Genomic DNA, 23859 nt, shown 5'->3' with positions numbered 1-23859 from the left:
CACTCACTCATGTCAATTTTGAGCGTTTCAGAGCGATAGAAGCCTCTTTTTGCACTGTGCAGTAACTAAAGTTGTATTTCACTATAAAAAGGTTTTTCACTGAGGTTTCCTAGCCTGAACTGGTTGAATTTGGATCTTCTTGATGGCAAACAAGGTTTTTCCTGTACTTTCATTCATTAGAGGTGAAAACTGGCTTATGTCAATTTTGAGCGTTTCAGAGCGATAGGAGCAAGTTTTGGCACTCTGCAGTAGAGTAAGCTGTATTTCACTGAAAAAGGGATTTTCAAGCAAGTTTCCTAGCCTGAACTGGTTGAATTTGGATCTTCTTGATGGCAAACAAGGTTTTTCCTGCACTTTCATTCATTAAAGGTGCAAACTGGCTTATGTCAATTTTGAGCGTTTCAGAGCGATAGAAGCGTCTTTTTGCACTGTGCAGTAGAGAAAGCTGAATTTTACTGAAAAAAGGATTTTCAAACAAGTTTCCTAGCCTGGACTTGCTGAATTTGGATCTATTTCATGGCAAACATGGTCTCACCTGTCTTTTAATTCATTTATGGTGAACACTCACTCATGTCAATTTTGAGCGTTTCAGAGCGATAGAAGCCTCTTTTTGCACTGTGCAGTAACTAAAGTTGTATTTCACTATAAAAAGGTTTTTCACTGAGGTTTCCTAGCCTGAACTGGTTGAATTTGGATCTTCTTGATGGCAAACAAGGTTTTTCCTGCACTTTCATTCATTAAAGGTGCAAACTGGCTTATGTCAATTTTGAGCGTTTCAGAGCGATAGAAGCGTCTTTTTGCACTGTGCAGTAGAGAAAGCTGAATTTTACTGAAAAAAGGATTTTCAAACAAGTTTCCTAGCCTGGACTTGCTGAATTTGGATCTATTTCATGGCAAACATGGTCTCACCTGTCTTTTAATTCATTTATGGTGAACACTCACTCATGTCAATTTTGAGCGTTTCAGAGCGATAGAAGCCTCTTTTTGCACTGTGCAGTAACTAAAGTTGTATTTCACTATAAAAAGGTTTTTCACTGAGGTTTCCTAGCCTGAACTGGTTGAATTTGGATCTTCTTGATGGCAAACAAGGTTTTTCCTGTACTTTCATTCATTAGAGGTGAAAACTGGCTTATGTCAATTTTGAGCGTTTCAGAGCGATAGGAGCAAGTTTTGGCACTCTGCAGTAGAGTAAGCTGTATTTCACTGAAAAAGGGATTTTCAAGCAAGTTTCCTAGCCTGAACTGGTTGAATTTGGATCTTCTTGATGGCAAACAAGGTTTTTCCTGCACTTTCATTCATTAAAGGTGCAAACTGGCTTATGTCAATTTTGAGCGTTTCAGAGCGATAGAAGCGTCTTTTTGCACTGTGCAGTAGAGAAAGCTGAATTTTACTGAAAAAAGGATTTTCAAACAAGTTTCCTAGCCTGGACTTGCTGAATTTGGATCTATTTCATGGCAAACATGGTCTCACCTGTCTTTTAATTCATTTATGGTGAACACTCACTCATGTCAATTTTGAGCGTTTCAGAGCGATAGAAGCCTCTTTTTGCACTGTGCAGTAACTAAAGTTGTATTTCACTATAAAAAGGTTTTTCACTGAGGTTTCCTAGCCTGAACTGGTTGAATTTGGATCTTCTTGATGGCAAACAAGGTTTTTCCTGTACTTTCATTCATTAGAGGTGAAAACTGGCTTATGTCAATTTTGAGCGTTTCAGAGCGATAGGAGCAAGTTTTGGCACTCTGCAGTAGAGTAAGCTGTATTTCACTGAAAAAGGGATTTTCAAGCAAGTTTCCTAGCCTGAACTGGTTGAATTTGGATCTTCTTGATGGCAAACAAGGTTTTTCCTGCACTTTCATTCATTAAAGGTGCAAACTGGCTTATGTCAATTTTGAGCGTTTCAGAGCGATAGAAGCGTCTTTTTGCACTGTGCAGTAGAGAAAGCTGAATTTTACTGAAAAAAAGGATTTTCAAACAAGTTTCCTAGCCTGGACTTGCTGAATTTGGATCTATTTCATGGCAAACATGGTCTCACCTGTCTTTTAATTCATTTATGGTGAACACTCACTCATGTCAATTTTGAGCGTTTCAGAGCGATAGAAGCCTCTTTTTGCACTGTGCAGTAACTAAAGTTGTATTTCACTATAAAAAGGTTTTTCACTGAGGTTTCCTAGCCTGAACTGGTTGAATTTGGATCTTCTTGATGGCAAACAAGGTTTTTCCTGCACTTTCATTCATTAAAGGTGCAAACTGGCTTATGTCAATTTTGAGCGTTTCAGAGCGATAGAAGCGTCTTTTTGCACTGTGCAGTAGAGAAAGCTGAATTTTACTGAAAAAAGGATTTTCAAACAAGTTTCCTAGCCTGGACTTGCTGAATTTGGATCTATTTCATGGCAAACATGGTCTCACCTGTCTTTTAATTCATTTATGGTGAACACTCACTCATGTCAATTTTGAGCGTTTCAGAGCGATAGAAGCCTCTTTTTGCACTGTGCAGTAACTAAAGTTGTATTTCACTATAAAAAGGTTTTTCACTGAGGTTTCCTAGCCTGAACTGGTTGAATTTGGATCTTCTTGATGGCAAACAAGGTTTTTCCTGTACTTTCATTCATTAGAGGTGAAAACTGGCTTATGTCAATTTTGAGCGTTTCAGAGCGATAGGAGCAAGTTTTGGCACTCTGCAGTAGAGTAAGCTGTATTTCACTGAAAAAGGGATTTTCAAGCAAGTTTCCTAGCCTGAACTGGTTGAATTTGGATCTTCTTGATGGCAAACAAGGTTTTTCCTGCACTTTCATTCATTAAAGGTGCAAACTGGCTTATGTCAATTTTGAGCGTTTCAGAGCGATAGAAGCGTCTTTTTGCACTGTGCAGTAGAGAAAGCTGAATTTTACTGAAAAAAAGGATTTTCAAACAAGTTTCCTAGCCTGGACTTGCTGAATTTGGATCTATTTCATGGCAAACATGGTCTCACCTGTCTTTTAATTCATTTATGGTGAACACTCACTCATGTCAATTTTGAGCGTTTCAGAGCGATAGAAGCCTCTTTTTGCACTGTGCAGTAACTAAAGTTGTATTTCACTATAAAAAGGTTTTTCACTGAGGTTTCCTAGCCTGAACTGGTTGAATTTGGATCTTCTTGATGGCAAACAAGGTTTTTCCTGCACTTTCATTCATTAAAGGTGCAAACTGGCTTATGTCAATTTTGAGCGTTTCAGAGCGATAGAAGCGTCTTTTTGCACTGTGCAGTAGAGAAAGCTGAATTTTACTGAAAAAAGGATTTTCAAACAAGTTTCCTAGCCTGGACTTGCTGAATTTGGATCTATTTCATGGCAAACATGGTCTCACCTGTCTTTTAATTCATTTATGGTGAACACTCACTCATGTCAATTTTGAGCGTTTCAGAGCGATAGAAGCCTCTTTTTGCACTGTGCAGTAACTAAAGTTGTATTTCACTATAAAAAGGTTTTTCACTGAGGTTTCCTAGCCTGAACTGGTTGAATTTGGATCTTCTTGATGGCAAACAAGGTTTTTCCTGCACTTTCATTCATTAAAGGTGCAAACTGGCTTATGTCAATTTTGAGCGTTTCAGAGCGATAGAAGCGTCTTTTTGCACTGTGCAGTAGAGAAAGCTGAATTTTACTGAAAAAAGGATTTTCAAACAAGTTTCCTAGCCTGGACTTGCTGAATTTGGATCTATTTCATGGCAAACATGGTCTCACCTGTCTTTTAATTCATTTATGGTGAACACTCACTCATGTCAATTTTGAGCGTTTCAGAGCGATAGAAGCCTCTTTTTGCACTGTGCAGTAACTAAAGTTGTATTTCACTATAAAAAGGTTTTTCACTGAGGTTTCCTAGCCTGAACTGGTTGAATTTGGATCTTCTTGATGGCAAACAAGGTTTTTCCTGTACTTTCATTCATTAGAGGTGAAAACTGGCTTATGTCAATTTTGAGCGTTTCAGAGCGATAGGAGCAAGTTTTGGCACTCTGCAGTAGAGTAAGCTGTATTTCACTGAAAAAGGCATTTTCAAGCAAGTTTCCTAGCCTGAACTGGTTGAATTTGGATCTTCTTGATGGCAAACAAGGTTTTTCCTGCACTTTCATTCATTAAAGGTGCAAACTGGCTTATGTCAATTTTGAGCGTTTCAGAGCGATAGAAGCGTCTTTTTGCACTGTGCAGTAGAGAAAGCTGAATTTTACTGAAAAAAGGATTTTCAAACAAGTTTCCTAGCCTGGACTTGCTGAATTTGGATCTATTTCATGGCAAACATGGTCTCACCTGTCTTTTAATTCATTTATGGTGAACACTCACTCATGTCAATTTTGAGCGTTTCAGAGCGATAGAAGCCTCTTTTTGCACTGTGCAGTAACTAAAGTTGTATTTCACTATAAAAAGGTTTTTCACTGAGGTTTCCTAGCCTGAACTGGTTGAATTTGGATCTTCTTGATGGCAAACAAGGTTTTTCCTGTACTTTCATTCATTAGAGGTGCAAACTGGCTTATGTCAATTTTGAGCGTTTCAGAGCGATAGGAGCAAGTTTTGGCACTCTGCAGTAGAGTAAGCTGTATTTCACTGAAAAAGGGATTTTCAAGCAAGTTTCCTAGCCTGAACTGGTTGAATTTGGATCTTCTTGATGGCAAACAAGGTTTTTCCTGCACTTTCATTCATTAAAGGTGCAAACTGGCTTATGTCAATTTTGAGCGTTTCAGAGCGATAGAAGCGTCTTTTTGCACTGTGCAGTAGAGAAAGCTGAATTTTACTGAAAAAAGGATTTTCAAACAAGTTTCCTAGCCTGGACTTGCTGAATTTGGATCTATTTCATGGCAAACATGGTCTCACCTGTCTTTTAATTCATTTATGGTGAACACTCACTCATGTCAATTTTGAGCGTTTCAGAGCGATAGAAGCCTCTTTTTGCACTGTGCAGTAACTAAAGTTGTATTTCACTATAAAAAGGTTTTTCACTGAGCTTTCCTAGCCTGAACTGGTTGAATTTGGATCTTCTTGATGGCAAACAAGGTTTTTCCTGTACTTTCATTCATTAGAGGTGAAAACTGGCTTATGTCAATTTTGAGCGTTTCAGAGCGATAGGAGCAAGTTTTGGCACTCTGCAGTAGAGTAAGCTGTATTTCACTGAAAAAGGGATTTTCAAGCAAGTTTCCTAGCCTGAACTGGTTGAATTTGGATCTTCTTGATGGCAAACAAGGTTTTTCCTGCACTTTCATTCATTAAAGGTGCAAACTGGCTTATGTCAATTTTGAGCGTTTCAGAGCGATAGAAGCGTCTTTTTGCACTGTGCAGTAGAGAAAGCTGAATTTTACTGAAAAAAGGATTTTCAAACAAGTTTCCTAGCCTGGACTTGCTGAATTTGGATCTATTTCATGGCAAACATGGTCTCACCTGTCTTTTAATTCATTTATGGTGAACTCATGTCAATTTTGAGCGTTTCAGAGCGATAGAAGCCTCTTTTTGCACTGTGCAGTAACTAAAGTTGTATTTCACTATAAAAAGGTTTTTCACTGAGGTTTCCTAGCCTGAACTGGTTGAATTTGGATCTTCTTGATGGCAAACAAGGTTTTTCCTGTACTTTCATTCATTAGAGGTGAAAACTGGCTTATGTCAATTTTGAGCGTTTCAGAGCGATAGGAGCAAGTTTTGGCACTCTGCAGTAGAGTAAGCTGTATTTCACTGAAAAAGGGATTTTCAAGCAAGTTTCCTAGCCTGAACTGGTTGAATTTGGATCTTCTTGATGGCAAACAAGGTTTTTCCTGCACTTTCATTCATTAAAGGTGCAAACTGGCTTATGTCAATTTTGAGCGTTTCAGAGCGATAGAAGCGTCTTTTTGCACTGTGCAGTAGAGAAAGCTGAATTTTACTGAAAAAAGGATTTTCAAACAAGTTTCCTAGCCTGGACTTGCTGAATTTGGATCTATTTCATGGCAAACATGGTCTCACCTGTCTTTTAATTCATTTATGGTGAACACTCACTCATGTCAATTTTGAGCGTTTCAGAGCGATAGAAGCCTCTTTTTGCACTGTGCAGTAACTAAAGTTGTATTTCACTATAAAAAAGTTTTTCACTGAGGTTTCCTAGCCTGAACTGGTTGAATTTGGATCTTCTTGATGGCAAACAAGGTTTTTCCTGTACTTTCATTCATTAGAGGTGAAAACTGGCTTATGTCAATTTTGAGCGTTTCAGAGCGATAGGAGCAAGTTTTGGCACTCTGCAGTAGAGTAAGCTGTATTTCACTGAAAAAGGGATTTTCAAGCAAGTTTCCTAGCCTGAACTGGTTGAATTTGGATCTTCTTGATGGCAAACAAGGTTTTTCCTGCACTTTCATTCATTAAAGGTGCAAACTGGCTTATGTCAATTTTGAGCGTTTCAGAGCGATAGAAGCGTCTTTTTGCACTGTGCAGTAGAGAAAGCTGAATTTTACTGAAAAAAGGATTTTCAAACAAGTTTCCTAGCCTGGACTTGCTGAATTTGGATCTATTTCATGGCAAACATGGTCTCACCTGTCTTTTAATTCATTTATGGTGAACACTCACTCATGTCAATTTTGAGCGTTTCAGAGCGATAGAAGCCTCTTTTTGCACTGTGCAGTAACTAAAGTTGTATTTCACTATAAAAAGGTTTTTCACTGAGGTTTCCTAGCCTGAACTGGTTGAATTTGGATCTTCTTGATGGCAAACAAGGTTTTTCCTGTACTTTCATTCATTAGAGGTGAAAACTGGCTTATGTCAATTTTGAGCGTTTCAGAGCGATAGGAGCAAGTTTTGGCACTCTGCAGTAGAGTAAGCTGTATTTCACTGAAAAAGGGATTTTCAAGCAAGTTTCCTAGCCTGAACTGGTTGAATTTGGATCTTCTTGATGGCAAACAAGGTTTTTCCTGCACTTTCATTCATTAAAGGTGCAAACTGGCTTATGTCAATTTTGAGCGTTTCAGAGCGATAGAAGCGTCTTTTTGCACTGTGCAGTAGAGAAAGCTGAATTTTACTGAAAAAAGGATTTTCAAACAAGTTTCCTAGCCTGGACTTGCTGAATTTGGATCTATTTCATGGCAAACATGGTCTCACCTGTCTTTTAATTCATTTATGGTGAACACTCACTCATGTCAATTTTGAGCGTTTCAGAGCGATAGAAGCCTCTTTTTGCACTGTGCAGTAACTAAAGTTGTATTTCACTATAAAAAGGTTTTTCACTGAGCTTTCCTAGCCTGAACTGGTTGAATTTGGATCTTCTTGATGGCAAACAAGGTTTTTCCTGTACTTTCATTCATTAGAGGTGAAAACTGGCTTATGTCAATTTTGAGCGTTTCAGAGCGATAGGAGCAAGTTTTGGCACTCTGCAGTAGAGTAAGCTGTATTTCACTGAAAAAGGGATTTTCAAGCAAGTTTCCTAGCCTGAACTGGTTGAATTTGGATCTTCTTGATGGCAAACAAGGTTTTTCCTGTACTTTCATTCATTAGAGGTGAAAACTGGCTTATGTCAATTTTGAGAGTTTCAGAGCGATAGGAGCAAGTTTTGGCACTCTGCAGTAGAGTAAGCTGTATTTCACTGAAAAAGGGATTTTCAAGCAAGTTTCCTAGCCTGAACTGGTTGAATTTGGATCTTCTTGATGGCAAACAAGGTTTTTCCTGCACTTTCATTCATTAAAGGTGCAAACTGGCTTATGTCAATTTTGAGCGTTTCAGAGCGATAGAAGCGTCTTTTTGCACTGTGCAGTAGAGAAAGCTGAATTTTACTGAAAAAAGGATTTTCAAACAAGTTTCCTAGCCTGGACTTGCTGAATTTGGATCTATTTCATGGCAAACATGGTCTCACCTGTCTTTTAATTCATTTATGGTGAACACTCACTCATGTCAATTTTGAGCGTTTCAGAGCGATAGAAGCCTCTTTTTGCACTGTGCAGTAACTAAAGTTGTATTTCACTATAAAAAGGTTTTTCACTGAGCTTTCCTAGCCTGAACTGGTTGAATTTGGATCTTCTTGATGGCAAACAAGGTTTTTCCTGTACTTTCATTCATTAGAGGTGAAAACTGGCTTATGTCAATTTTGAGCGTTTCAGAGCGATAGGAGCAAGTTTTGGCACTCTGCAGTAGAGTAAGCTGTATTTCACTGAAAAAGGGATTTTCAAGCAAGTTTCCTAGCCTGAACTGGTTGAATTTGGATCTTCTTGATGGCAAACAAGGTTTTTCCTGTACTTTCATTCATTAGAGGTGAAAACTGGCTTATGTCAATTTTGAGAGTTTCAGAGCGATAGGAGCAAGTTTTGGCACTCTGCAGTAGAGTAAGCTGTATTTCACTGAAAAAGGGATTTTCAAGCAAGTTTCCTAGCCTGGACTTGCTGAATTTGGATCTATTTCATGGCAAACATGGTCTCACCTGTCTTTTAATTCATTTATGGTGAACACTCACTCATGTCAATTTTGAGCGTTTCAGAGCGATAGAAGCCTCTTTTTGCACTGTGCAGTAACTAAAGTTGTATTTCACTATAAAAAGGTTTTTCACTGAGGTTTCCTAGCCTGAACTGGTTGAATTTGGATCTTCTTGATGGCAAACAAGGTTTTTCCTGTACTTTCATTCATTAGAGGTGAAAACTGGCTTATGTCAATTTTGAGCGTTTCAGAGCGATAGGAGCAAGTTTTGGCACTCTGCAGTAGAGTAAGCTGTATTTCACTGAAAAAGGGATTTTCAAGCAAGTTTCCTAGCCTGAACTGGTTGAATTTGGATCTTCTTGATGGCAAACAAGGTTTTTCCTGTACTTTCATTCATTAGAGGTGAAAACTGGCTTATGTCAATTTTGAGCGTTTCAGAGCGATAGGAGCAAGTTTTGGCACTCTGCAGTAGAGTAAGCTGTATTTCACTGAAAAAGGGATTTTCAAGCAAGTTTCCTAGCCTGAACTGGTTGAATTTGGATCTTCTTGATGGCAAACAAGGTTTTTCCTGCACTTTCATTCATTAAAGGTGCAAACTGGCTTATGTCAATTTTGAGCGTTTCAGAGCGATAGAAGCGTCTTTTTGCACTGTGCAGTAGAGAAAGCTGAATTTTACTGAAAAAAGGATTTTCAAACAAGTTTCCTAGCCTGGACTTGCTGAATTTGGATCTATTTCATGGCAAACATGGTCTCACCTGTCTTTTAATTCATTTATGGTGAACACTCACTCATGTCAATTTTGAGCGTTTCAGAGCGATAGAAGCCTCTTTTTGCACTGTGCAGTAACTAAAGTTGTATTTCACTATAAAAAGGTTTTTCACTGAGGTTTCCTAGCCTGAACTGGTTGAATTTGGATCTTCTTGATGGCAAACAAGGTTTTTCCTGTACTTTCATTCATTAGAGGTGAAAACTGGCTTATGTCAATTTTGAGCGTTTCAGAGCGATAGGAGCAAGTTTTGGCACTCTGCAGTAGAGTAAGCTGTATTTCACTGAAAAAGGCATTTTCAAGCAAGTTTCCTAGCCTGAACTGGTTGAATTTGGATCTTCTTGATGGCAAACAAGGTTTTTCCTGCACTTTCATTCATTAAAGGTGCAAACTGGCTTATGTCAATTTTGAGCGTTTCAGAGCGATAGAAGCGTCTTTTTGCACTGTGCAGTAGAGAAAGCTGAATTTTACTGAAAAAAGGATTTTCAAACAAGTTTCCTAGCCTGGACTTGCTGAATTTGGATCTATTTCATGGCAAACATGGTCTCACCTGTCTTTTAATTCATTTATGGTGAACACTCACTCATGTCAATTTTGAGCGTTTCAGAGCGATAGAAGCCTCTTTTTGCACTGTGCAGTAACTAAAGTTGTATTTCACTATAAAAAGGTTTTTCACTGAGCTTTCCTAGCCTGAACTGGTTGAATTTGGATCTTCTTGATGGCAAACAAGGTTTTTCCTGTACTTTCATTCATTAGAGGTGAAAACTGGCTTATGTCAATTTTGAGCGTTTCAGAGCGATAGGAGCAAGTTTTGGCACTCTGCAGTAGAGTAAGCTGTATTTCACTGAAAAAGGGATTTTCAAGCAAGTTTCCTAGCCTGAACTGGTTGAATTTGGATCTTCTTGATGGCAAACAAGGTTTTTCCTGCACTTTCATTCATTAAAGGTGCAAACTGGCTTATGTCAATTTTGAGCGTTTCAGAGCGATAGAAGCGTCTTTTTGCACTGTGCAGTAGAGAAAGCTGAATTTTACTGAAAAAAGGATTTTCAAACAAGTTTCCTAGCCTGGACTTGCTGAATTTGGATCTATTTCATGGCAAACATGGTCTCACCTGTCTTTTAATTCATTTATGGTGAACACTCACTCATGTCAATTTTGAGCGTTTCAGAGCGATAGAAGCCTCTTTTTGCACTGTGCAGTAACTAAAGTTGTATTTCACTATAAAAAGGTTTTTCACTGAGGTTTCCTAGCCTGAACTGGTTGAATTTGGATCTTCTTGATGGCAAACAAGGTTTTTCCTGTACTTTCATTCATTAGAGGTGAAAACTGGCTTATGTCAATTTTGAGCGTTTCAGAGCGATAGGAGCAAGTTTTGGCACTCTGCAGTAGAGTAAGCTGTATTTCACTGAAAAAGGGATTTTCAAGCAAGTTTCCTAGCCTGAACTGGTTGAATTTGGATCTTCTTGATGGCAAACAAGGTTTTTCCTGTACTTTCATTCATTAGAGGTGAAAACTGGCTTATGTCAATTTTGAGAGTTTCAGAGCGATAGGAGCAAGTTTTGGCACTCTGCAGTAGAGTAAGCTGTATTTCACTGAAAAAGGGATTTTCAAGCAAGTTTCCTAGCCTGAACTGGTTGAATTTGGATCTTCTTGATGGCAAACAAGGTTTTTCCTGCACTTTCATTCATTAAAGGTGCAAACTGGCTTATGTCAATTTTGAGCGTTTCAGAGCGATAGAAGCGTCTTTTTGCACTGTGCAGTAGAGAAAGCTGAATTTTACTGAAAAAAGGATTTTCAAACAAGTTTCCTAGCCTGGACTTGCTGAATTTGGATCTATTTCATGGCAAACATGGTCTCACCTGTCTTTTAATTCATTTATGGTGAACACTCACTCATGTCAATTTTGAGCGTTTCAGAGCGATAGAAGCCTCTTTTTGCACTGTGCAGTAACTAAAGTTGTATTTCACTATAAAAAGGTTTTTCACTGAGGTTTCCTAGCCTGAACTGGTTGAATTTGGATCTTCTTGATGGCAAACAAGGTTTTTCCTGTACTTTCATTCATTAGAGGTGAAAACTGGCTTATGTCAATTTTGAGCGTTTCAGAGCGATAGGAGCAAGTTTTGGCACTCTGCAGTAGAGTAAGCTGTATTTCACTGAAAAAGGGATTTTCAAGCAAGTTTCCTAGCCTGAACTGGTTGAATTTGGATCTTCTTGATGGCAAACAAGGTTTTTCCTGCACTTTCATTCATTAAAGGTGCAAACTGGCTTATGTCAATTTTGAGCGTTTCAGAGCGATAGAAGCGTCTTTTTGCACTGTGCAGTAGAGAAAGCTGAATTTTACTGAAAAAAGGATTTTCAAACAAGTTTCCTAGCCTGGACTTGCTGAATTTGGATCTATTTCATGGCAAACATGGTCTCACCTGTCTTTTAATTCATTTATGGTGAACACTCACTCATGTCAATTTTGAGCGTTTCAGAGCGATAGAAGCCTCTTTTTGCACTGTGCAGTAACTAAAGTTGTATTTCACTATAAAAAGGTTTTTCACTGAGCTTTCCTAGCCTGAACTGGTTGAATTTGGATCTTCTTGATGGCAAACAAGGTTTTTCCTGTACTTTCATTCATTAGAGGTGAAAACTGGCTTATGTCAATTTTGAGCGTTTCAGAGCGATAGGAGCAAGTTTTGGCACTCTGCAGTAGAGTAAGCTGTATTTCACTGAAAAAGGGATTTTCAAGCAAGTTTCCTAGCCTGAACTGGTTGAATTTGGATCTTCTTGATGGCAAACAAGGTTTTTCCTGCACTTTCATTCATTAAAGGTGCAAACTGGCTTATGTCAATTTTGAGCGTTTCAGAGCGATAGAAGCGTCTTTTTGCACTGTGCAGTAGAGAAAGCTGAATTTTACTGAAAAAAGGATTTTCAAACAAGTTTCCTAGCCTGGACTTGCTGAATTTGGATCTATTTCATGGCAAACATGGTCTCACCTGTCTTTTAATTCATTTATGGTGAACACTCACTCATGTCAATTTTGAGCGTTTCAGAGCGATAGAAGCCTCTTTTTGCACTGTGCAGTAACTAAAGTTGTATTTCACTATAAAAAGGTTTTTCACTGAGGTTTCCTAGCCTGAACTGGTTGAATTTGGATCTTCTTGATGGCAAACAAGGTTTTTCCTGTACTTTCATTCATTAGAGGTGAAAACTGGCTTATGTCAATTTTGAGCGTTTCAGAGCGATAGGAGCAAGTTTTGGCACTCTGCAGTAGAGTAAGCTGTATTTCACTGAAAAAGGGATTTTCAAGCAAGTTTCCTAGCCTGAACTGGTTGAATTTGGATCTTCTTGATGGCAAACAAGGTTTTTCCTGTACTTTCATTCATTAGAGGTGAAAACTGGCTTATGTCAATTTTGAGCGTTTCAGAGCGATAGGAGCAAGTTTTGGCACTCTGCAGTAGAGTAAGCTGTATTTCACTGAAAAAGGCATTTTCAAGCAAGTTTCCTAGCCTGAACTGGTTGAATTTGGATCTTCTTGATGGCAAACAAGGTTTTTCCTGCACTTTCATTCATTAAAGGTGCAAACTGGCTTATGTCAATTTTGAGCGTTTCAGAGCGATAGAAGCGTCTTTTTGCACTGTGCAGTAGAGAAAGCTGAATTTTACTGAAAAAAGGATTTTCAAACAAGTTTCCTAGCCTGGACTTGCTGAATTTGGATCTATTTCATGGCAAACATGGTCTCACCTGTCTTTTAATTCATTTATGGTGAACACTCACTCATGTCAATTTTGAGCGTTTCAGAGCGATAGAAGCCTCTTTTTGCACTGTGCAGTAACTAAAGTTGTATTTCACTATAAAAAGGTTTTTCACTGAGCTTTCCTAGCCTGAACTGGTTGAATTTGGATCTTCTTGATGGCAAACAAGGTTTTTCCTGTACTTTCATTCATTAGAGGTGAAAACTGGCTTATGTCAATTTTGAGCGTTTCAGAGCGATAGGAGCAAGTTTTGGCACTCTGCAGTAGAGTAAGCTGTATTTCACTGAAAAAGGGATTTTCAAGCAAGTTTCCTAGCCTGAACTGGTTGAATTTGGATCTTCTTGATGGCAAACAAGGTTTTTCCTGCACTTTCATTCATTAAAGGTGCAAACTGGCTTATGTCAATTTTGAGCGTTTCAGAGCGATAGAGGCGTCTTTTTGCACTGTGCAGTAGAGAAAGCTGAATTTTACTGAAAAAAGGATTTTCAAACAAGTTTCCTAGCCTGGACTTGCTGAATTTGGATCTATTTCATGGCAAACATGGTCTCACCTGTCTTTTAATTCATTTATGGTGAACACTCACTCATGTCAATTTTGAGCGTTTCAGAGCGATAGAAGCCTCTTTTTGCACTGTGCAGTAACTAAAGTTGTATTTCACTATAAAAAGGTTTTTCACTGAGCTTTCCTAGCCTGAACTGGTTGAATTTGGATCTTCTTGATGGCAAACAAGGTTTTTCCTGTACTTTCATTCATTAGAGGTGAAAACTGGCTTATGTCAATTTTGAGCGTTTCAGAGCGATAGGAGCAAGTTTTGGCACTCTGCAGTAGAGTAAGCTGTATTTCACTGAAAAAGGGATTTTCAAGCAAGTTTCCTAGCCTGAACTGGTTGAATTTGGATCTTCTTGATGGCAAACAAGGTTTTTCCTGCACTTTCATTCATTAAAGGTGCAAACTGGCTTATGTCAATTTTGAGCGTTTCAGAGCGATAGAAGCGTCTTTTTGCACTGTGCAGTAGAGAAAGCTGAATTTTACTGAAAAAAGGATTTTCAAACAAGTTTCCTAGCCTGGACTTGCTGAATTTGGATCTATTTCATGGCAAACATGGTCTCACCTGTCTTTTAATTCATTTATGGTGAACACTCACTCATGTCAATTTTGAGCGTTTCAGAGCGATAGAAGCCTCTTTTTGCACTGTGCAGTAACTAAAGTTGTATTTCACTATAAAAAGGTTTTTCACTGAGCTTTCCTAGCCTGAACTGGTTGAATTTGGATCTTCTTGATGGCAAACAAGGTTTTTCCTGTACTTTCATTCATTAGAGGTGAAAACTGGCTTATGTCAATTTTGAGCGTTTCAGAGCGATAGGAGCAAGTTTTGGCACTCTGCAGTAGAGTAAGCTGTATTTCACTGAAAAAGGGATTTTCAAGCAAGTTTCCTAGCCTGAACTGGTTGAATTTGGATCTTCTTGATGGCAAACAAGGTTTTTCCTGCACTTTCATTCATTAAAGGTGCAAACTGGCTTATGTCAATTTTGAGCGTTTCAGAGCGATAGAAGCGTCTTTTTGCACTGTGCAGTAGAGAAAGCTGAATTTTACTGAAAAAAGGATTTTCAAACAAGTTTCCTAGCCTGGACTTGCTGAATTTGGATCTATTTCATGGCAAACATGGTCTCACCTGTCTTTTAATTCATTTATGGTGAACACTCACTCATGTCAATTTTGAGCGTTTCAGAGCGATAGAAGCCTCTTTTTGCACTGTGCAGTAACTAAAGTTGTATTTCACTATAAAAAGGTTTTTCACTGAGGTTTCCTAGCCTGAACTGGTTGAATTTGGATCTTCTTGATGGCAAACAAGGTTTTTCCTGTACTTTCATTCATTAGAGGTGAAAACTGGCTTATGTCAATTTTGAGCGTTTCAGAGCGATAGGAGCAAGTTTTGGCACTCTGCAGTAGAGTAAGCTGTATTTCACTGAAAAAGGGATTTTCAAGCAAGTTTCCTAGCCTGAACTGGTTGAATTTGGATCTTCTTGATGGCAAACAAGGTTTTTCCTGTACTTTCATTCATTAGAGGTGAAAACTGGCTTATGTCAATTTTGAGCGTTTCAGAGCGATAGGAGCAAGTTTTGGCACTCTGCAGTAGAGTAAGCTGTATTTCACTGAAAAAGGCATTTTCAAGCAAGTTTCCTAGCCTGAACTGGTTGAATTTGGATCTTCTTGATGGCAAACAAGGTTTTTCCTGCACTTTCATTCATTAAAGGTGCAAACTGGCTTATGTCAATTTTGAGCGTTTCAGAGCGATAGAAGCGTCTTTTTGCACTGTGCAGTAGAGAAAGCTGAATTTTACTGAAAAAAGGATTTTCAAACAAGTTTCCTAGCCTGGACTTGCTGAATTTGGATCTATTTCATGGCAAACATGGTCTCACCTGTCTTTTAATTCATTTATGGTGAACACTCACTCATGTCAATTTTGAGCGTTTCAGAGCGATAGAAGCCTCTTTTTGCACTGTGCAGTAACTAAAGTTGTATTTCACTATAAAAAGGTTTTTCACTGAGCTTTCCTAGCCTGAACTGGTTGAATTTGGATCTTCTTGATGGCAAACAAGGTTTTTCCTGTACTTTCATTCATTAGAGGTGAAAACTGGCTTATGTCAATTTTGAGCGTTTCAGAGCGATAGGAGCAAGTTTTGGCACTCTGCAGTAGAGTAAGCTGTATTTCACTGAAAAAGGGATTTTCAAGCAAGTTTCCTAGCCTGAACTGGTTGAATTTGGATCTTCTTGATGGCAAACAAGGTTTTTCCTGCACTTTCATTCATTAAAGGTGCAAACTGGCTTATGTCAATTTTGAGCGTTTCAGAGCGATAGAGGCGTCTTTTTGCACTGTGCAGTAGAGAAAGCTGAATTTTACTGAAAAAAGGATTTTCAAACAAGTTTCCTAGCCTGGACTTGCTGAATTTGGATCTATTTCATGGCAAACATGGTCTCACCTGTCTTTTAATTCATTTATGGTGAACACTCACTCATGTCAATTTTGAGCGTTTCAGAGCGATAGAAGCCTCTTTTTGCACTGTGCAGTAACTAAAGTTGTATTTCACTATAAAAAGGTTTTTCACTGAGCTTTCCTAGCCTGAACTGGTTGAATTTGGATCTTCTTGATGGCAAACAAGGTTTTTCCTGTACTTTCATTCATTAGAGGTGAAAACTGGCTTATGTCAATTTTGAGCGTTTCAGAGCGATAGGAGCAAGTTTTGGCACTCTGCAGTAGAGTAAGCTGTATTTCACTGAAAAAGGGATTTTCAAGCAAGTTTCCTAGCCTGAACTGGTTGAATTTGGATCTTCTTGATGGCAAACAAGGTTTTTCCTGCACTTTCATTCATTAAAGGTGCAAACTGGCTTATGTCAATTTTGAGCGTTTCAGAGCGATAGAAGCGTCTTTTTGCACTGTGCAGTAGAGAAAGCTGAATTTTACTGAAAAAAGGATTTTCAAACAAGTTTCCTAGCCTGGACTTGCTGAATTTGGATCTATTTCATGGCAAACATGTTTTTTCCTGCACTTTCATTCATTAGAGGTGCAAACTGGATTATGTCAATTTTGAGCGTTTCAGAGCGATAGAAGCGTCTTTTTGCACTGTGCAGTAGAGAAAGCTGAATTTTACTGAAAAAAGGATTTTCAAACAAGTTTCCTAGCCTGAACTGGTTGAATTTGGATCTTCTTGATGGCAAACAAGGTTTTTCCTGCACTTTCATTCATTAAAGGTGCAAACTGGCTTATGTCAATTTTGAGCGTTTCAGAGCGATAGAAGCCTCTTTTTGCACTGTGCAGTAACTAAAGTTGTATTTCACTATAAAAAGGTTTTTCACTGAGCTTTCCTAGCCTGAACTGGTTGAATTTGGATCTTCTTGATGGCAAACAAGGTTTTTCCTGTACTTTCATTCATTAGAGGTGAAAACTGGCTTATGTCAATTTTGAGCGTTTCAGAGCGATAGGAGCAAGTTTTGGCACTCTGCAGTAGAGTAAGCTGTATTTCACTGAAAAAGGGATTTTCAAGCAAGTTTCCTAGCCTGAACTGGTTGAATTTGGATCTTCTTGATGGCAAACAAGGTTTTTCCTGCACTTTCATTCATTAAAGGTGCAAACTGGCTTATGTCAATTTTGAGCGTTTCAGAGCGATAGAGGCGTCTTTTTGCACTGTGCAGTAGAGAAAGCTGAATTTTACTGAAAAAAGGATTTTCAAACAAGTTTCCTAGCCTGGACTTGCTGAATTTGGATCTATTTCATGGCAAACATGGTCTCACCTGTCTTTTAATTCATTTATGGTGAACACTCACTCATGTCAATTTTGAGCGTTTCAGAGCGATAGAAGCCTCTTTTTGCACTGTGCAGTAACTAAAGTTGTATTTCACTATAAAAAGGTTTTTCACTGAGCTTTCCTAGCCTGAACTGGTTGAATTTGGATCTTCTTGATGGCAAACAAGGTTTTTCCTGTACTTTCATTCATTAGAGGTGAAAACTGGCTTATGTCAATTTTGAGCGTTTCAGAGCGATAGGAGCAAGTTTTGGCACTCTGCAGTAGAGTAAGCTGTATTTCACTGAAAAAGGGATTTTCAAGCAAGTTTCCTAGCCTGAACTGGTTGAATTTGGATCTTCTTGATGGCAAACAAGGTTTTTCCTGCACTTTCATTCATTAAAGGTGCAAACTGGCTTATGTCAATTTTGAGCGTTTCAGAGCGATAGAAGCGTCTTTTTGCACTGTGCAGTAGAGAAAGCTGAATTTTACTGAAAAAAGGATTTTCAAACAAGTTTCCTAGCCTGGACTTGCTGAATTTGGATCTATTTCATGGCAAACATGTTTTTTCCTGCACTTTCATTCATTAGAGGTGCAAACTGGATTATGTCAATTTTGAGCGTTTCAGAGCGATAGAAGCGTCTTTTTGCACTGTGCAGTAGAGAAAGCTGAATTTTACTGAAAAAAGGATTTTCAAACAAGTTTCCTAGCCTGAACTGGTTGAATTTGGATCTTCTTGATGGCAAACAAGGTTTTTCCTGCACTTTCATTCATTAAAGGTGCAAACTGGCTTATGTCAATTTTGAGCGTTTCAGAGCGATAGAAGCCTCTTTTTGCACTGTGCAGTAACTAAAGTTGTATTTCACTATAAAAAGGTTTTTCACTGAGGTTTCCTAGCCTGAACTGGTTGAATTTGGATCTTCTTGATGGCAAACAAGGTTTTTCCTGTACTTTCATTCATTAGAGGTGAAAACTGGCTTATGTCAATTTTGAGCGTTTCAGAGCGATAGGAGCAAGTTTTGGCACTCTGCAGTAGAGTAAGCTGTATTTCACTGAAAAAGGGATTTTCAAGCAAGTTTCCTAGCCTGAACTGGTTGAATTTGGATCTTCTTGATGGCAAACAAGGTTTTTCCTGCACTTTCATTCATTAAAGGTGCAAACTGGCTTATGTCAATTTTGAGCGTTTCAGAGCGATAGAAGCGTCTTTTTGCACTGTGCAGTAGAGAAAGCTGAATTTTACTGAAAAAAGGATTTTCAAACAAGTTTCCTAGCCTGGACTTGCTGAATTTGGATCTATTTCATGGCAAACATGGTCTCACCTGTCTTTTAATTCATTTATGGTGAACACTCACTCATGTCAATTTTGAGCGTTTCAGAGCGATAGAAGCCTCTTTTTGCACTGTGCAGTAACTAAAGTTGTATTTCACTATAAAAAGGTTTTTCACTGAGGTTTCCTAGCCTGAACTGGTTGAATTTGGATCTTCTTGATGGCAAACAAGGTTTTTCCTGTACTTTCATTCATTAGAGGTGAAAACTGGCTTATGTCAATTTTGAGCGTTTCAGAGCGATAGGAGCAAGTTTTGGCACTCTGCAGTAGAGTAAGCTGTATTTCACTGAAAAAGGGATTTTCAAGCAAGTTTCCTAGCCTGAACTGGTTGAATTTGGATCTTCTTGATGGCAAACAAGGTTTTTCCTGCACTTTCATTCATTAAAGGTGCAAACTGGCTTATGTCAATTTTGAGCGTTTCAGAGCGATAGAAGCGTCTTTTTGCACTGTGCAGTAGAGAAAGCTGAATTTTACTGAAAAAAGGATTTTCAAACAAGTTTCCTAGCCTGGACTTGCTGAATTTGGATCTATTTCATGGCAAACATGGTCTCACCTGTCTTTTAATTCATTTATGGTGAACACTCACTCATGTCAATTTTGAGCGTTTCAGAGCGATAGAAGCCTCTTTTTGCACTGTGCAGTAACTAAAGTTGTATTTCACTATAAAAAGGTTTTTCACTGAGGTTTCCTAGCCTGAACTGGTTGAATTTGGATCTTCTTGATGGCAAACAAGGTTTTTCCTGTACTTTCATTCATTAGAGGTGAAAACTGGCTTATGTCAATTTTGAGCGTTTCAGAGCGATAGGAGCAAGTTTTGGCACTCTGCAGTAGAGTAAGCTGTATTTCACTGAAAAAGGGATTTTCAAGCAAGTTTCCTAGCCTGAACTGGTTGAATTTGGATCTTCTTGATGGCAAACAAGGTTTTTCCTGCACTTTCATTCATTAAAGGTGCAAACTGGCTTATGTCAATTTTGAGCGTTTCAGAGCGATAGAAGCGTCTTTTTGCACTGTGCAGTAGAGAAAGCTGAATTTTACTGAAAAAAGGATTTTCAAACAAGTTTCCTAGCCTGGACTTGCTGAATTTGGATCTATTTCATGGCAAACATGGTCTCACCTGTCTTTTAATTCATTTATGGTGAACACTCACTCATGTCAATTTTGAGCGTTTCAGAGCGATAGAAGCCTCTTTTTGCACTGTGCAGTAACTAAAGTTGTATTTCACTATAAAAAGGTTTTTCACTGAGGTTTCCTAGCCTGAACTGGTTGAATTTGGATCTTCTTGATGGCAAACAAGGTTTTTCCTGTACTTTCATTCATTAGAGGTGAAAACTGGCTTATGTCAATTTTGAGCGTTTCAGAGCGATAGGAGCAAGTTTTGGCACTCTGCAGTAGAGGAAGCTGTATTTCACTGAAAAAGGCATTTTCAAGCAAGTTTCCTAGCCTGAACTGGTTGAATTTGGATCTTCTTGATGGCAAACAAGGTTTTTCCTGCACTTTCATTCATTAAAGGTGCAAACTGGCTTATGTCAATTTTGAGCGTTTCAGAGCGATAGAAGCGTCTTTTTGCACTGTGCAGTAGAGAAAGCTGAATTTTACTGAAAAAAGGATTTTCAAACAAGTTTCCTAGCCTGGACTTGCTGAATTTGGATCTATTTCATGGCAAACATGGTCTCACCTGTCTTTTAATTCATTTATGGTGAACACTCACTCATGTCAATTTTGAGCGTTTCAGAGCGATAGAAGCCTCTTTTTGCACTCTGCAGTAGAGTAAGCTGTATTTCACTGAAAAAGGGATTTTCAAGCAAGTTTCCTAGCCTGAACTGGTTGAATTTGGATCTTCTTGATGGCAAACAAGGTTTTTCCTGCACTTTCATTCATTAAAGGTGCAAACTGGCTTATGTCAATTTTGAGCGTTTCAGAGCGATAGAAGCGTCTTTTTGCACTGTGCAGTAGAGAAAGCTGAATTTTACTGAAAAAAGGATTTTCAAACAAGTTTCCTAGCCTGGACTTGCTGAATTTGGATCTATTTCATGGCAAACATGGTCTCACCTGTCTTTTAATTCATTTATGGTGAACACTCACTCATGTCAATTTTGAGCGTTTCAGAGCGATAGAAGCCTCTTTTTGCACTGTGCAGTAACTAAAGTTGTATTTCACTATAAAAAGGTTTTTCACTGAGGTTTCCTAGCCTGAACTGGTTGAATTTGGATCTTCTTGATGGCAAACAAGGTTTTTCCTGTACTTTCATTCATTAGAGGTGAAAACTGGCTTATGTCAATTTTGAGCGTTTCAGAGCGATAGGAGCAAGTTTTGGCACTCTGCAGTAGAGTAAGCTGTATTTCACTGAAAAAGGCATTTTCAAGCAAGTTTCCTAGCCTGAACTGGTTGAATTTGGATCTTCTTGATGGCAAACAAGGTTTTTCCTGCACTTTCATTCATTAAAGGTGCAAACTGGCTTATGTCAATTTTGAGCGTTTCAGAGCGATAGAAGCGTCTTTTTGCACTGTGCAGTAGAGAAAGCTGAATTTTACTGAAAAAAGGATTTTCAAACAAGTTTCCTAGCCTGGACTTGCTGAATTTGGATCTATTTCATGGCAAACATGGTCTCACCTGTCTTTTAATTCATTTATGGTGAACACTCACTCATGTCAATTTTGAGCGTTTCAGAGCGATAGAAGCCTCTTTTTGCACTGTGCAGTAACTAAAGTTGTATTTCACTATAAAAAGGTTTTTCACTGAGCTTTCCTAGCCTGAACTGGTTGAATTTGGATCTTCTTGATGGCAAACAAGGTTTTTCCTGTACTTTCATTCATTAGAGGTGAAAACTGGCTTATGTCAATTTTGAGCGTTTCAGAGCGATAGGAGCAAGTTTTGGCACTCTGCAGTAGAGTAAGCTGTATTTCACTGAAAAAGGCATTTTCAAGCAAGTTTCCTAGCCTGAACTGGTTGAATTTGGATCTTCTTGATGGCAAACAAGGTTTTTCCTGCACTTTCATTCATTAAAGGTGCAAACTGGCTTATGTCAATTTTGAGCGTTTCAGAGCGATAGAAGCGTCTTTTTGCACTGTGCAGTAGAGAAAGCTGAATTTTACTGAAAAAAGGATTTTCAAACAAGTTTCCTAGCCTGGACTTGCTGAATTTGGATCTATTTCATGGCAAACATGGTCTCACCTGTCTTTTAATTCATTTATGGTGAACACTCACTCATGTCAATTTTGAGCGTTTCAGAGCGATAGAAGCCTCTTTTTGCACTGTGCAGTAACTAAAGTTGTATTTCACTATAAAAAGGTTTTTCACTGAGGTTTCCTAGCCTGAACTGGTTGAATTTGGATCTTCTTGATGGCAAACAAGGTTTTTCCTGTACTTTCATTCATTAGAGGTGAAAACTGGCTTATGTCAATTTTGAGCGTTTCAGAGCGATAGGAGCAAGTTTTGGCACTCTGCAGTAGAGTAAGCTGTATTTCACTGAAAAAGGGATTTTCAAGCAAGTTTCCTAGCCTGAACTGGTTGAATTTGGATCTTCTTGATGGCAAACAAGGTTTTTCCTGCACTTTCATTCATTAAAGGTGCAAACTGGCTTATGTCAATTTTGAGCGTTTCAGAGCGATAGAAGCGTCTTTTTGCACTGTGCAGTAACTAAAGTTGTATTTCAGTATAAAAAGGTTTTTCACTGAGGTTTCCTAGCCTGAACTGGTTGAATTTGGATCTTCTTGATGGCAAACAAGGGTTTTCCTGCACTTTCATTCATTAAAGGTGCAAACTGGCTTATGTCAATTTTGAGCGTTTCAGAGCGATAGAAGCGTCTTTTTGCACTGTGCAGTAGAGAAAGCTGAATTTTACTGAAAAAAGGATTTTCAAACAAGTTTCCTAGCCTGGACTTGCTGAATTTGGATCTATTTCATGGCAAACATTGTCTCACCTGTCTTTAATTCATTTATGGTGAACACTCACTCATGTCAATTTTGAGCGTTTCAGAGCGATAGAAGCCTCTTTTTGCATTGTGTAATAGCATAAGCTGTATTGGACTGAAACAAGGTTTTTCACTGAGGTTTCCGAGCCTGAACTGGTTGAATTTGGATCTTCTTGATGGCAAACAAGGTTTTTCCTGTACTTTCATTCATTAGAGGTGAAAACTGGCTTATGTCAATTTTGAGCGTTTCAGAGCGATAGGAGCACGTTTTGGCACTCTGCAGTAGAGTAAGCTGTATTGGACTGAAAAAGGGATTTTCAAGCAAGTTTCCTAGCCTGAACTGGTTGAATTTGGATCTTCTTGATGGCAAACAAGGTTTTTCCTGCACTTTCATTCATTAAAGGTGCAAACTGGCTTATGTCAATTTTGAGCGTTTCAGAGCGATAGAAGCGTCTTTTTGCACTGTGCAGTAGAGAAAGCTGAATTTTACTGAAAAAAAGGATTTTCAAACAAGTTTCCTAGCCTGGACTTGCTCAATTTGGATCTATTTCATGGCAAACGTGGTCTCACCTGTCTTTTAATTCATTTATGGTGAACACTCACTCATGTCAATTTTGAGCGTTTCAGAGCGATAGAAGCCTCTTTTTGCACTGTGCAGTAACTAAAGTTGTATTTCACTATAAAAAGGTTTTTCACTGAGGTTTCCTAGCCTGAACTGGTTGTATTTGGGTCTTCTTGATGGCAAACAAGGTTTTTCCTGCACTTTCATTCATTAAAGGTGCAAACTGGCTTATGTCAATTTTGAGCGTTTCAGAGCGAGAGAAGCGTCTTTTTGCATTGTGTAATAGCATAAGCTGTATTTGACTGAAAAAAGGTTTTTCACTGAGGTTTCCTAGCCTGAACTGGTTGAATTTGGATCTTGTTCAAGGCAAAGAGCATTTCACCTGTCTTTCAATTCATATATTGTGAAAACTGGCTCACGTCAAACATGGTTTCACTTGTACTTTTTGCCAGTTATATTATGCCACCCTCTGACTATTAGCCGACCCGAAGAGTTTTCATGTGTGTGTGTGTGTGTGTATGTGTGTGTGTGTGTTTGCGTGCATGTGCGTGTGTGTGTGTGTGAGAGAGAGACTGTGTGTGAATCTCTAACCACGTATTGATCTTTTAAGGGTCAAAAAATGGCATTTTTTGAAAGATGTCTTTCATGTGTCTTTGAAGAGCCGCTTGAGTAAAAACATGGCCTCTTGCCTTTGCTGTACTCAAAAACAAAAATAAAAACAACTGTCACTGTGTTTATGCACCTGGCTGCTTTCACAGCCAAAGATAAACATGCAGCTTGGCTGAGGGGTCATTTCATCAGTGGGCAGAGAAGGAGAAAGACCTGCAGCCTTTATCCGCCAGCAAGCTGCAGGACTCATCTGAAGAAGACACAATCCCGAGGGGAAGTCTGACACA

This window comes from Pagrus major, chromosome 24, assembly GCF_040436345.1.
Source record: "Pagrus major chromosome 24, Pma_NU_1.0".
NCBI lineage: Eukaryota > Metazoa > Chordata > Actinopteri > Spariformes > Sparidae > Pagrus > Pagrus major.
Note: the sequence above shows the minus strand (reverse complement) of the source record.